The following is a 14112-nucleotide window of genomic DNA, read 5'->3' on the forward strand; positions in this document are numbered from 1 at the left end:
ACTGGTTGAAATATTTTACACAATACCAAACTGAAGGTGTCTCTGTCAATCTGTGCATAAATTTTCTCTGCAGCAGTAAAGGAACCTGATGTAAAGGCTATGGAGTATTCATTTCCATCACTCATAACGTGTGACATGACTGCACCTACACCATAAGGCGAGACATCACTGGATGATGTGGATCATAATGTGTGAGTACAGTGTCTAATGTCACCATTTCCTTTACCTTCTTGAAAGCCACCTCACACTGCTTTAGGCCATAAGACATAGGAACAGAATTAGGCCATTCAGTCCATCGAGACTGCTCCACCATTTCATCATGGCTGATCCGGGATCCCACTCAACCCCATACACCTGCCTTCTCGCCATATCCTTTGATACCCTGACCAATAAGGAAACCATTAACTTCCGCTCTAAGTATACCTGTGGACCTGACCTGGCCTCCACCACAGTCTGTGGCAAAGCATTCCACAGATTGACTACTCTCTAGCTAAAAAAAAATTCCTCCTTACTTCTGTTCTAAAAGGTCATCCATCAATTTAGAGGCTGTGACCTTTAGTCCTAGATACCCCCACCAGAGGAAGCATTCTCTCCACATCCACCCTATCTAGTCCTTTCAACATTTGGTAGGTCTCAATGAGCTTCCCCCACATTCTTCTAAATTTCAGTGAGTACAGGCCCAAAGCTGCCAAACACTCCACATGTTAATGCCTTCATTCCGAGAAACATCTTTGTGAACCTCCTCTGGACTCTCTCCAATGACAACATATCCTTTCTGAGATATGGAACCCAAAACAATTGACAATACTCCAAGTGTGGCCTGACTAGGTGTTGTATAAAGCCTCACAGTTATCTCCATGCTTTTATATTCTATTCCCATTGAAATAAATGGCAACATTGTATTTGCCTTCTTTACCACAGACACAACCTGTAAATTAACCTTCTGGGAGTCTTGCACGAGGATTCCCAAGTCCCCCTGCACCTCTGATGTTTGAAACTTCTCCCCATTTAGATAATAGTCCGCACTATTGTTCCTTTTACCAAAATGTATTATCATGACTTTGACTTATTTTATCATTAATCTCCAAGTACCCCGAAACCTCACCTTAATAATAGACTCCAACACTTTCCCAATCACTGAGGCCAGGCTACCTGGCCTGTAATTTCCTTCCTTTTTAATAAGTGAAGTGACATTTGCAATTTTCCAGTCCTCTGGGACCATGCCAGAATCAAGTGATTCTTTTTTTTAAATATTATTTATTTATTGAATTTTAGAAATTACAAGAATAAATGTAATAATGAAATGGTAAGAAAAGTGATATTAACCCTCCCCCCTCCCCTTAACCCTCCCTCCTTAACCCTTATCTAAAGAAAAAGAAAAAAAAAGAAAGAAAAGAGAAGAAAGATTGCCTGGATATCGGAGGATCCCCACATGTTCCATGGAGTTCAAAATAATTTTGATATTTATTTTCACTTTCCCCAATTACTATAATTTTATCTTCAAAGGACCTATGTATCTAATCCTATCTTTCGTAAGTATGGTGACCAAATTTTCAAAAATATCTCATATTCATTTCTTAAATTATACGTAATTTTTTCAAATGGAATACAACTATGTATTTCATTATTCCAATGATCCATAGTTAAATTTAAATCAGATTTCCAAGTAACTGCAATAACTTTTTTGGCTACTGCCAAAGCAATTTTTTTAAATTTTTTTTAAATTTTTTAATTAGTTTTTCAAAACATTTTACAAAATTAAAAACCCCAAATCCCAATGAGGAGCATTAATACAGAGCAAGATTAAGCATACAATAACAATATGCTACACAGGAAGAGAATTTAACAAAAAAGCACCTAAATTAAAGACAAGTGAGCTTAGTGTCCTCCCCAAACCCCACAACACAAGAAAAAAAAACAATTCCAGACCAACCACCACACAATATAGAGAGTATAAGTCCGGACAGTCAAACTCCCAGACTGTGAATACACTTAGCAACAGAGGATAATAATGCCTACTACCAGAAAAAAAAAAGGGAGCTGAAAGCAAGGGACTGAAAAGAAAAAAAAACCCTAGTCAAGAGGAAGGTTATGAAAGTACTCGATAAAAGGCCCCCAGATCATTTGGAACTTTAGATCCAAATTGAGAACTGAATAATTAATTTTTTTGAGGTCCAAGCAGGCCATAATGTCGTTAAGCCATTGCGCATGAGTGGGCGGGGCAACATCTCTCCATCTAAGGAGGATCAAGCGTCTCGCCAGGAGAGAGGCAAAGGATAGTATTCGGCATTTGGTCGGACCCAGACATAAATCTGTCTCGCCCCAAAAACCGAACAGAGCAATTAAGGGGTTAGGTTCTAGGTGCTGATTCAGAATACCCGATAGTGTAGTGAAGACACCTTTCCAGAATATCTCCAAGCTAGGAAAGAGCCAGTACATATGGATGAGAGAGGCCACGCCCCTCTTGCATTTATCACAGAGCGGACTAATGCCAGGGTAGAATCGAGATAGTTTAGATTTAGACATATGGGCTCTATGAACAATCTTAAACTGTAAGAGACAATGGCGAGCACAAAGAGAGGTTGAGTTAACCGATTTGAGAACTGAGTCCCAGCTCTCCTCGGATAAGGAGATATTTAAATCCTGCTCCCAGGCCATTTTAATTTTATCCACAGGGGCCCGTCGTAAGGCTGCTAGTTTATCTTGGATAATTGCAATTAAACCTTTACCTAGTGGATTAATGGAGAGAAATAGGTTCATAGCATTTTTCGCAGGTATTTCAGGAAAGTTAGGAATTAAAGGAGCAGTAAAGTGTCGGATTTGGAGATATCTGAAAAAGTGAGCGTTAGGCAGGTTGAACTTAACAGAGAGCTGTTGAAAAGAAGCGAAGCGGTTATCAATGAAGAGATCTTCAAAATGTCTAATGCCCTTCCTGTACCAAACATGGAATGCTGAATCGAACGTGGTAGGTAAAAAAAGGTGATTATGTGTGACAGGGCTAGAAATGGAAAACCCCTGGAAACCGTAGCATTTTCTGAACTGAGCCCATATACGCAAAGTGTGTCTAACCAGAGGATTAGCTATTGATCTGGGCAGACTGCTGCCAAAGCAATTTTTATAAATTTTTTCTGATACTTATTCAATTTAAATTTCGTTATTGTCCCTTCAATGTCTCCTAATAAAAATAGCAATGGAGTATGTGGAATTTGTACTCCAATAATTTGTTCCAATAAAAATCTTAAGTTAATCCAAAATGGTTGAATTTTAGAACAAGACCAAGTAGAATGTAAAAAAGTACCAATTTCTTGTTTACATCGAAAACATTGGTCAGACATATTTGAATTTAATCTATTTATTTTCTGTGGTGTTATATATAATTGATGTAAAAAATTATAGTGTATTAATCTAAGTCAAACATTTATTGTATTTCTCATACTATCAGAACATAATCTTGACCAATTTTTTCCATCAATTTTAACATTCATGAATATATTTCCTAGATTGCAATATTTATTTCAAACTCTACCAATACAATTACCTCAGAAGTTTTTTCAAGAACTGAATAAATATGTAAGGAAATTTCTTTGGAAAGGAAAGATGTCAAGAATATCATTGGAAAAATTGACATGTAAATTGGATTTAGGAGGGTTACAACTTCCAAACTTTAAGAATTATTATAAAGCAAATCAACTTAGATTTATTGCGTCTTTTTTTGATGAAGAAAAACCGGCATGGATTAGAATAGAATTAGATAAGATAGGAGAAAATACGCCAGAAGATTTTATATATAAATGGGAATCCAAATGGATACGGGAAAAAAAAAGAATCTCCTATATTAAGACATTTGGTTGATTTATGGAATAAGGTAAATATGGATGATGAGATAAAGAAATCTTTATTAGCAAAAAGGACTTTAATTCAAAATAGGCTTATTCCTTTCACAATGGATAATAAACTTTTACATAATTGGTTTCAAAAGGGGATTAAATATATAAGTGACTGTTTTGAAGGAGGTATATTGATGTCGTTTGATCAATTAAAAAATAAATATAAAATATCAAATAACACTCTTTTCTGTTATTTTCAATTAAAAGCTTATTTACGAGAAAAGCTGGGACAAACAATGTTGATACCAAAACCTAGTGAAATAGAAATATTAATTCAGAAAGGAAAAATTAAAAAATTTACATCTTGTATGTATAATTTGATTCAAAAGCAGACAATTAAATTAGGAATTCATAAATCAAGACAAAAATGGGAATCAAGTGATTCTTGAAAGGCCGTGAACAGTACATCTGTTATCTCTTCAGCAACCTCTCTCAGGACTTTGGGATGTAGTCCATCTGGTCCAGGTGACTTAGCCACATTAAGATCTTTGAATTTGCCAAGCACTCTTTAATAGCAATGGCACTCACTCCAGCTGCCCGACACTCACGGACCTCTGGGAATGAAGGCTGATGTAAAATGCTCATTAACTTCATCTTCCATCTCTTTGTCTCCCATTACCATCTCATCAGCATCTTTTATCAGCGGTCCAATATCAACTCTCACCTCTCTTTTATTCTTTATATAACTGAAAAAACTTTTAGTATCCTGTTTTATCCTATTTGCTAGTTTGCCTCCATATTTCATCCTTCCCTTCTTACAGCTTTATTAGTTGCCTTTTGTTGGATTTTAAAAGCTTCCCAATCATCCAACTTCCCACTCACTTTTGCTACCTTATATGTCATTTCCTTGGCTTTTATGCAGTCCTTAACTTCCCTTGTCAGACACAGGTGCCTACTTCCACCATTTGAGAACTACTTCTTCTGTGGGACATATCTATCCTGCACTTTGTAAACTATTTCCAGAAACTTTAGGCACTTCTGCTCTGCCGTCATCCCTGCCAGTGACCCCCTCCCATCCACCTGGGCAAGCTCCTCTCTCGTGCCTCTATAATTCCCTTTATTCCATTGTGAATCTGATAATTGTGACTTATGCTTCTCCCTCTCAAATTGCAGTATGAATTCAATCATATTATCATCACTACCTCCTAAGGGTTCCTTTACATTAAGCTCTCTACTAAGGTCTGGTTTATTACACAACACCCTCTCCCTGAGTCGTCTCAAGGACAAGCTGCTCTAAAAAGCCATCTTATAGGTATTTAACAAATTCCTTCTCTTGCGTTCCGACACCAACCTGATTTTCCCAATCCCCTCACATCTTGAAGTCCCCCATTAAAATTGTGACATTACCCTAATTACATGCCTTCTCCACCTCCCTTTGCAATCTCAACCCCATGTCTTGGCTACTATTTGGAGGCCTATATATGATTCCCATCATGGTGTTTTTTTTAACCCTTGCAGTTTCTTAACTCCACCCACAAAGATTCAACATTCTCTGATCCTATGTCATCTCTTTCCAAAGATGTAGTTCCACTTTTACCAACAGACCACACCACTGCCTATGCCTTCCTCCCCATCCTTTTGATACAAATCATATCCTTTGATGTTAAGCTCCCAACTATGGCCTTCTTTCAGCCATGACTCAGTGATGCCCACAACAACATACCGACCAATCTCTAATTGCACCATGAGTTCGTCCACCTTATTCTGAATGCTACACACATTTGAGTACAGCACCTTCAGACTTGCGTTCTTCACTCTTTTGAATTTTGCCTCTGTGGTACAATTTAACTCTTTGCTCTGTCTGCATTTGTACCCAATTACTGGTTTGTCAGTCGTTACATTCATGTTACACCCATCATCAACTTGTAAACCTGCTGGCTCAACCTCAGCTCTATCATACTGATATTATTAGCCATATTAGTTTAAACCACTCCCAACAGCTCTGGTAAACCTGCCCGCAAGAATATTGGCCCCCCTTGTGTTCAAGTGCAACCTATCCCTTTTGTACAGGGCACACCTGCCCCAGAAGAGGACCCAATTATCCAGAAATCTGAATTCCTGCCCCCTGCTCCAATTCTTCACCCATACATTTATCTGCCTCCTCATTCTATTCCCCTCCTCACTAGTGTGTGGCACAGGCAGCAGTCCTGAGATTTCTACACTTGAGGTCTTGCTTCTCAGCTTCCTTCCTAATTGCCTGTATTCTGCTTTTAGGACTGCCTCCATTCTTTTACCCATGTTGTTGGTACCCATATGTACTACGACTTCTGGCTGCTCACCCTCCCTTTTCAGGATATTGTGGATGCGTTCAGAAATGTCTCGGACCCTGGCACCTGGGAGGCAAACTACCATCCATGTTTTTGTTTTATATCCACAGAATTACCTGTCTGTCCCCCTGACTATAGAGGCCTCTATTACTGCTGCCATCCTCTTCATTTCCCTACCCTTCTGAGCCACAGGGCCAGACTCAGTGCCAGTGCCAGAGCCATGGCTGCTGTTGCTTCCTCCAGGTAGGCCCCTCCACCAACAGTACTCAAAATGAAGCACTTTGTCTATTGCCATTTCTTCCTGATCACAGTAATGAGTTCAAGAAATAAAGTACATTAGCTAAGTTTGGCAGGAACCTGAGACAGTATTTGATAAATCCTAAAAAGAACTGCAAATGCGACACATCCCTTGGCCTTGGGACACCCACCTCTGTGTGAATTTTCTCAGCACACTTATGTAAAACTTGTGCATCAATGGTGTGATCACAGTAAGTGATGCTTGGTTTAAAGAATTCACACTTGTCACGTTGTGCTCTAAGCCCATAATCTTCGAATCTTTGTAGCACTGTCTTGAGATTTTGGAGATGTTCCTTGTCATCCTTACCATTAACAATAACGTCATCCATGTAACACTGAGTATCTGGACAGCCTTGCAGCACCTGGTCCACAGCTTTCTCCTAGAGCGCAGGTACAGATGTTACTCCAAAAATAAGCCTATTATGGAGAGAAAACCCATTGTGAGTGTTTATTGAGGGTGGCTAAGTTTCACGGCCATTTTTCTGATTTGAGGAGTGACCAATCAGCAAGAGGGATTCATTAGAAAGGGCCCATAAGAATAATTCAAGTGCAGGTCAAACAGCCATTCTTTTGGAGTTTACCAGTCTTTACACTGGTTTTGGCTCATCAGGCTTGGATGAGGTAGATTGTCAGACAAACTGAGGAGGTCCTGATTTTAGGGAGCTAAGTAGAAAGCTAAGAAACAGGACCTCCAGGGTAGTAATATCTGGATTCCTGCCTGTGCCGCACGCCAGTGAGAGTAAGAGTAGGATGATTTCACAGATGAATGCTGTAGGGAACAGTGGTTCAGATTTATGGATCATTGGGATCTCTTCTGGGGAAGCTATGATCAGTACAAAAGGAAAGGGTTACACCTGAACCCAAGGTGGGGGGGGGGGAGCAAATATCCTTATGGGCAGGTTGGCTACAGTTGTTCAGGTGAGTTTAAACTAATTTGACAGGGAGATGGGAACTGGAGTGGAAGTGCTGAAGATGAGTTTACAAACAGAGGCAAAGTTTAGTGAGACTTCTAGCAAGGAGAGTCTGATGACAGGGCAAAATCACAGTCAACAGGATGAGTTGCAACATAAAAGGCAGACAAAATCAGAAAAGATGAATACAGGGCTTAAGGTGTTATATCTGAATGTGTGCACTATATGGAATAAGGTAAATGAACTTCTGGCACAGTTAAAGATTGGCAAGTATAATGTTGTAGTCATTATTGAATCATGTCTGAAAGAAGAATATTCTTGGGAGCTTAATATCCAATGATACAAATTATATTGAAAGGATAGGCAGGAAGGCAGAGGGGGTGGCATGGCTTATTTGGTAAAATATGAAATTAAATAATTAGAAAGTGGTAACATTGGGTCGGAAGGTGTTGAATCATTGTGGATAGAGCTAAGGAACTGCAAGAACCTTTAGGGGCAAGTGATCATAATATGATCAAATTCACCCTGAAATTTGAGAAGGAGAAGCTATAGTCAGATGTATCAGTATTACAGTGAAGTAAAGGGAATCACGGAGCCATGAGAGAGAGGCTGTCCAGAATTGATTAGAAAAGTACCCTGGCAAGGATGACGGCAGAGCAGCAATGGCTGGAATTTCTGGAAGCAATTCAGAAGGCACAGCATATATATGCATCCCAAAGAGGAAGAAGTATTCTAAAGACAAGATGACCCAACCATGGCTAACAAGTCAAAGCCAACATCACAGCCAACAAGAAGGCATATAATAGAGCAAAAATTAGTGGGAACTTTGCGACTGGGAAGCTTTTAAATACTGATAGAAGGCAACTAAAAAGTCATTAAGAAGGTAAAGCTGAAATACCAAAGTAAGCTAGCCAATAATATTAAAGAGGATACCATAAGTTTATTCAGATACATAAAGTGTAAAAAGGAGGTGAGAGTGGATATCAGACTGCTGTAAAATGACACTGGAGAGCTAGTAATGGGGGACAAGGAAATGCAGACGAACTGAATAAGTATTTTGCATTTGATTTCACTGTGGAAGACGCTAGCAATATGGTGAAAATTTCAAGTGTCGGGGCCATGAAATGTGTGAAGTTACCATTATGAGAGAGAAGGCTCTTGGGAAACTGAAAGGTCTGAAGGTAGATAGATCACCTGGACCAGATGGTATACATCTCAGGGCTTAGAAAGAAGAGGCCGAAGAGATCGTGGAGGCATTAGTAATGATCTTTCAAGAATCATTAGATTCTGGAATGGTTCTGGAAGAACACAAATATCACTGCACTTTTCAATAAGGGAGAGAGACAGAAGGAAGGAAATTATAGGCCAGATAGTCTGACCTCAGTGGTTGGAAAGATGTTGGAGTCAATTGTTAAGGATGTGGTTTTGGGGTACTTGGAGGTACATGATAAAGTGGGCCGTAGTCAGCATGGTTTCTTCAAGGAAAATCTTGCCTGAATTCTTTTGAAGAAATAACAAGGAGGATAGACAAAGGAAAATCAGTTGATATTGTGTACTTGGACTTTCAGAAGGCCTTTGACAAGGTGCCACATATGAGGCTGCTTAACAAGCTATGAGCCCATAGTATTTCAGGAAAGATTCTAGCAGTGATAAAGCAGTGGCTTATTGGTGGGAGGCAAAGAGTTGGAAGAAAGGGAGCCTTTTCTGGTTGGCTGCTGGTGACAAGTGATGTTCCACAGAGGTCAGTTTTGGAGCCAATTCTTCTTATGTTATACGTTAATGATTTGGATGATGGGATTGGTGGCTTTGTTGCAAAGTTTCTAGACAATACAAAAATAGGTGGAGGAGCAGGTAGTTTTGAGGAAACAGAGAGGCTACAGAAGGACTTAGACAGATTAGGAGAATTGGTAAAGAAATGGCAGATGGAATACAGTGTCCGGAAGTGTATGGTCAGGCACATTGGTCGAAGAAACAATAGGGTTGACTATTTTCTGTAGAGAGAGAAAATAGAAAAAAAACTGAAGCGCAAAGGGACTTGGGTGTCCTTGTGCTGAATTTCCTGAAGGTTAAATTCCAGGTTGAGTCTATGGTGAGGAGGGTAAATGCAATGTTAGCATTCGTTTCAAGAGGACTAGAATACAAGGATGTAATGTTGAGACTTTATAAAGCACTGGTGAGGCCTCACTGCGAGTATTGTGAGCAGTTTTGGGCCCTGTAACAACACTCACCCATCCCACCAGCTTCCGAGGTTTAGACGTTCTAACTCCCTGGAGTGTGGATAGCTGGCACGGCCCCTTTGAAGATTTAGGACAGACCCACTAATTGGCAATCATGTTTTGGGCTCCAAGGATTGAGCAGTAAAGGAGCACCTGAACTGAGGTTAGGTGCTCAATCGTAAGCTCGTGATTTTGTCTCTTGTTTGCTTTGTGCACAGATTCTCAATCCAGTTTGAAGCTGCGTCTCCATCCTAGCCTTGGATATTTCGGCATTTGGGTCCAAGCCATTCTCATTAAGGACTCTAGTCACAGGCCCCTCATCTTAGAAAAGATGTGCTGAAACTGGAGAGGGTTCAAAGAAAGTTCACGAAAAGGATTCCAGGATTGAAAGGCTTGTCATATGAAGAGTGTTTGATGACTCTGGGCCTGTATTCACTGGAATTTAGAAGAATGAGGGGTGACCTAATTGAAACCTATTGAATAGTGAAAGGCCTCGGTAGAGTGGATGTAGAGAAGATATTTCATATGGTGGGTGTATCCAAGTCGAGAGGACACAGCCTCAAAATAGAGGAGTGTTCTTTTAGAATGGAGAGGAGTGGGAATTTCTTTAGCTAAGGAGTGGTGAATCTGTGGAATTTGTTGCCCCAGGCAGCTGTGGATGCCAAGTCTTTATGTATATTTAGGGAAGATGTTGATAAATTCTTAATTGGTTAGAGCATGGAGGGATATGGGGGGGAAGGCAGGAGATTGGGGCTAAGAGGCAAATTGGAGCAGCTATGCTGAAATGGCGGAGCAAACTCAATGGGCTGAATGGCCTGATTCTGCTCCTATAGCTTATTGTCTTATGGTTTATAGTGAGAAGAACTTTACTCTTCTTTCATCTCCATCTGTAGTTATTTTCTTCCAGAAAGGTTTGCAAAGAATTCCTCTATCCTGGGCAGATGGTATAGATCTACTTTCAGTACTGAGTTGATGGCAACCTTAAATCATCACAGAATCATCACCCATGGAAGGCTGCTGGACCAGACAGCATCCCTGGTAGAGTGCTCAGAGGATGTGCAGACCAGCTAGCAGATGTTCTCACTGACATCTTCAACATCTCCCTGAGCAGCGCCACCATTCCAACGTGCTTCAAGGCCGCCACCATCGTCCCTGTGCCGAAGAAGTCTTCAGTGTCCTGCCTAAATGACTACCGTCCCGTTGCACTCACATCCATCATCATGAAGTGTTTCCAGAGGCTCATCATGAGGCACATCAAGAACCTGCTGCCCCCCTCACTGGACCCCTTGCAGTTTGTGTATCGTCCCAACCACTCAACAGATGACCCCATTGCCACCACCCTCCACCTGGCCCTAACCCACCTGGACAAAAAAGACACATATGTTCGGATGCTGTTCATAGACTTTAGTTCAGCATTCAACACAATCATCCCTCAGAAACTGATTGGAAAGCTGAGCCTACTGGGCCTGAACACCTCCCTCTGCAACTGGATCCTAGACTTCCTGAATGGGAAATCTCAGTCAGTCCGGATCGGGAGCAGTATCTCCAACACCATCACACTGAGCACGGGGGGCTCCCCAGGGTTGCGTGCTCAGTCCACTGCTGTTCACTCTGCTGACCCACAACTGTGCTGCAACACACAGCTCAAACCATATCATCAAGTTTGCCGATGACACCACCGTGCTGGGTCTCATCAGCAAGAACAACGAGTCAGCTTACAGAGAGGAGGTGCAGCGGCTAACGGACTGATGCAGAGCCAACAACCTGTCTCTTAATGTGAACAAAAAAAAAGAGATGGTTGTTGACTTCAGGAGGGCACGGAGCGATCACTCCCCGCTGAACATCCACGGCTCCTCGGTAGAGATTGTAAAGAGCACCAAATTTCTTGGTGTTCACCTGATGGAGAATCTCACCTGGTCCCTCAACACCAGCTCCATAGCAAAGAAAGCCCAGGAGCTGAGGAAAGTCCATCTCCCACCCACCCATCCTCATCACATTCTACAGGGGTTGCATTGAGAGCATCCTGAGCAACTGCATCACTGCCTGGTTTGGAAATTGCACCATCTCGGATCGCAAGACCCTGCAGCGGATAGTGAGGTCAGCTGAGAAGATCATCGGGGTCTCTCTTCCCGCCATCATGGACATTTACACTACACGCTACATCCGCAAAGGAAACAGCATTATATAACCATATAACAATCACAGCATGGAAACAGGCCATTCCGGCCCTCCTAGTCCGTGCCGAACTCTTAATCTCACCTAGTCCCACCTACCCGCACTCAGCCCATAACCCTCCACTCCTTTCCTGTCCATATACCTATCCAATTTTACCTTAAATGACACAACTGAACTGGCCTCTACTACTTCTACAGGAAGCTCATTCCACACAGCTATCACTCTCTGAGTAAAGAAATACCCCCTCGTGTTTCCCTTAAACTTTTGCCCCCTAACTCTCAAATCATGTCCTCTCGTTTGAATCTCCCCTACTCTCAATGGAAACAGCCTATTCACGTCAACTCTATCTATCCCTCTCAACATTTTAAATACCTCGATCAAATCCCCCCTCAACCTTCTACGCTCCAATGAATAGAGACCTAACTTGTTCAACCTTTCTCTGTAACTTAAGTGCTGAAACCCAGGTAACATCCTAGTAAATCGTCTCTGCACTCTCTCTAATTTATTGATATCTTTCCTATAATTCGGTGACCAGAACTGTACACAATATTCCAAATTTGTCCTTACCAATGCCTTGTACAATTTTAACATTACATCCCAACTTTTGTACTCAATGCTCTGATTTATAAAGGCCAGCGTTCCAAAAGCCTTCTTCACCACCCTATCTACATGAGACTCCACCTTCAGGGAACTATGCACTGTTATTCCTAGATCTCTCTGTTCCACTACATTCTTCAATGCCCTACCATTTACCCTGTATGTTCTATTTGGATTATTCCTGCCAAAATGTGGAACCTCACACTTCTCAGCATTAAACTCCATCTGCCAACGTTCAGCCCATTCTTCTAACCGGCATAAATCTCCCTGCAAGCTTTGAAAACCCACCTCATTATCCACAACACCTCCTACCTTAGTATCATCAGCATACTTACTAATCCAATTTACCACTCCATCATCCAGATCATTTATGTATATTACAAACAACATTGGGCCCAAAACAGATCCCTGAGGCACCCCGCTAGTCACCGGCCTCCATCCCAATAAACAATTATCCACCACTACTCTCTGGCATCTCCCATCTAGCCACTGTTGAATCCATTTTATTACTCCAGCATTAATACCTAACGACTGAACCTTCTTAACTAACCTTCCATGTGGAACTTTGTCAAAGGCCTTGCTGAAGTCCATATAGACTACATCCACTGCCTTATCCTCGTCAACATTCCTCGTAACTACTTCAAAAAATTCAATAAGGTTTGTCAAACATGACCTTCCTCGCACAAATCCATGCTGGCTACTCCTAATCAGATCCTGTCTATCCAGATAATTATAAATACTATCTCTAAGAATACTTTCCATTAATTTACCCACCACTGATGTCAAACTGACAGGTCTATAATTGCCAGGCTTACTTCTAGAACCCTTTTTAAACAATGGAACCACATGAGCAATACGCCAATCCTCCGGCACAATCCCCGTTTCTAATGACATCTGAAAGATCTCCGTCAGAGCTCCTGCTATCTCTACACAAACTTCCCTCAAGGTCCTGGGGAATATCCGGTCAGGACCCGGAGATTTATCCACTTTTAAATTTCTTAAAAGCGCCAGTACTTCCACCTCTTTAATTGTCATAGGTTCCATAACTTCCTTACTTGTTTCCCACATCTTACACCATTCAATATCCTTCTCCTTAGTGAATACCGAAGAGAAGAAATCGTTCAAAATCTCTCCCATCTCCCTCGGCTCCACACATAGCTGACCACCCTGATTCTCTAAGGGACCAATTTTATCCCTCACTATCCTCTTGCTTTTAATATAACTGTAGAAGCCTTTCGGATTTACTTCCACCTTATTTGCCAAACCAAACTCGTAACTTCTTTTAGCTTTTCTAATCTCTTTCTTAAGTTTCCTTTTACATTCTTTATATTCCTCGAGCAATTCCTTTACTCCATGCTGCCTATATCTATTGTAGTCATCCCTCTTTTTTCGAACCAAGTTTCTAATATCCCTTGAAAACCATGGCGCTTTCAAACCTTTAACCTTTCCTTTCAACCGAACAGGAACAAAAAGATTCTGTACCCTGATAATTTCACCCTTAAATGACCTCCATTTCTCTATTACATCCTTCCCATAAAACAACTTGACCCAATCCACTCTCTCTAAATCCCTGCGCATCTCCTCAAAGTTAGCCTTTCTCCAATCAAAAATCTCAACTCTAGGTCCAGTCCTGTCCTTCTCCATAATTATATTGAAGCTAATGCTATTGTGATCACTGGACCCGAAGTGCTCCCCAACACATACATCTGTCAGCTGACCTATCGCATTCCCTAACAGGAGATCCAACACTGCCCCATCTCTA

The sequence above is a fragment of the Hemitrygon akajei genome, chromosome 10 (genome assembly GCF_048418815.1).
Source record: "Hemitrygon akajei chromosome 10, sHemAka1.3, whole genome shotgun sequence".
Taxonomy (NCBI): Eukaryota; Metazoa; Chordata; class Chondrichthyes; order Myliobatiformes; family Dasyatidae; genus Hemitrygon; species Hemitrygon akajei.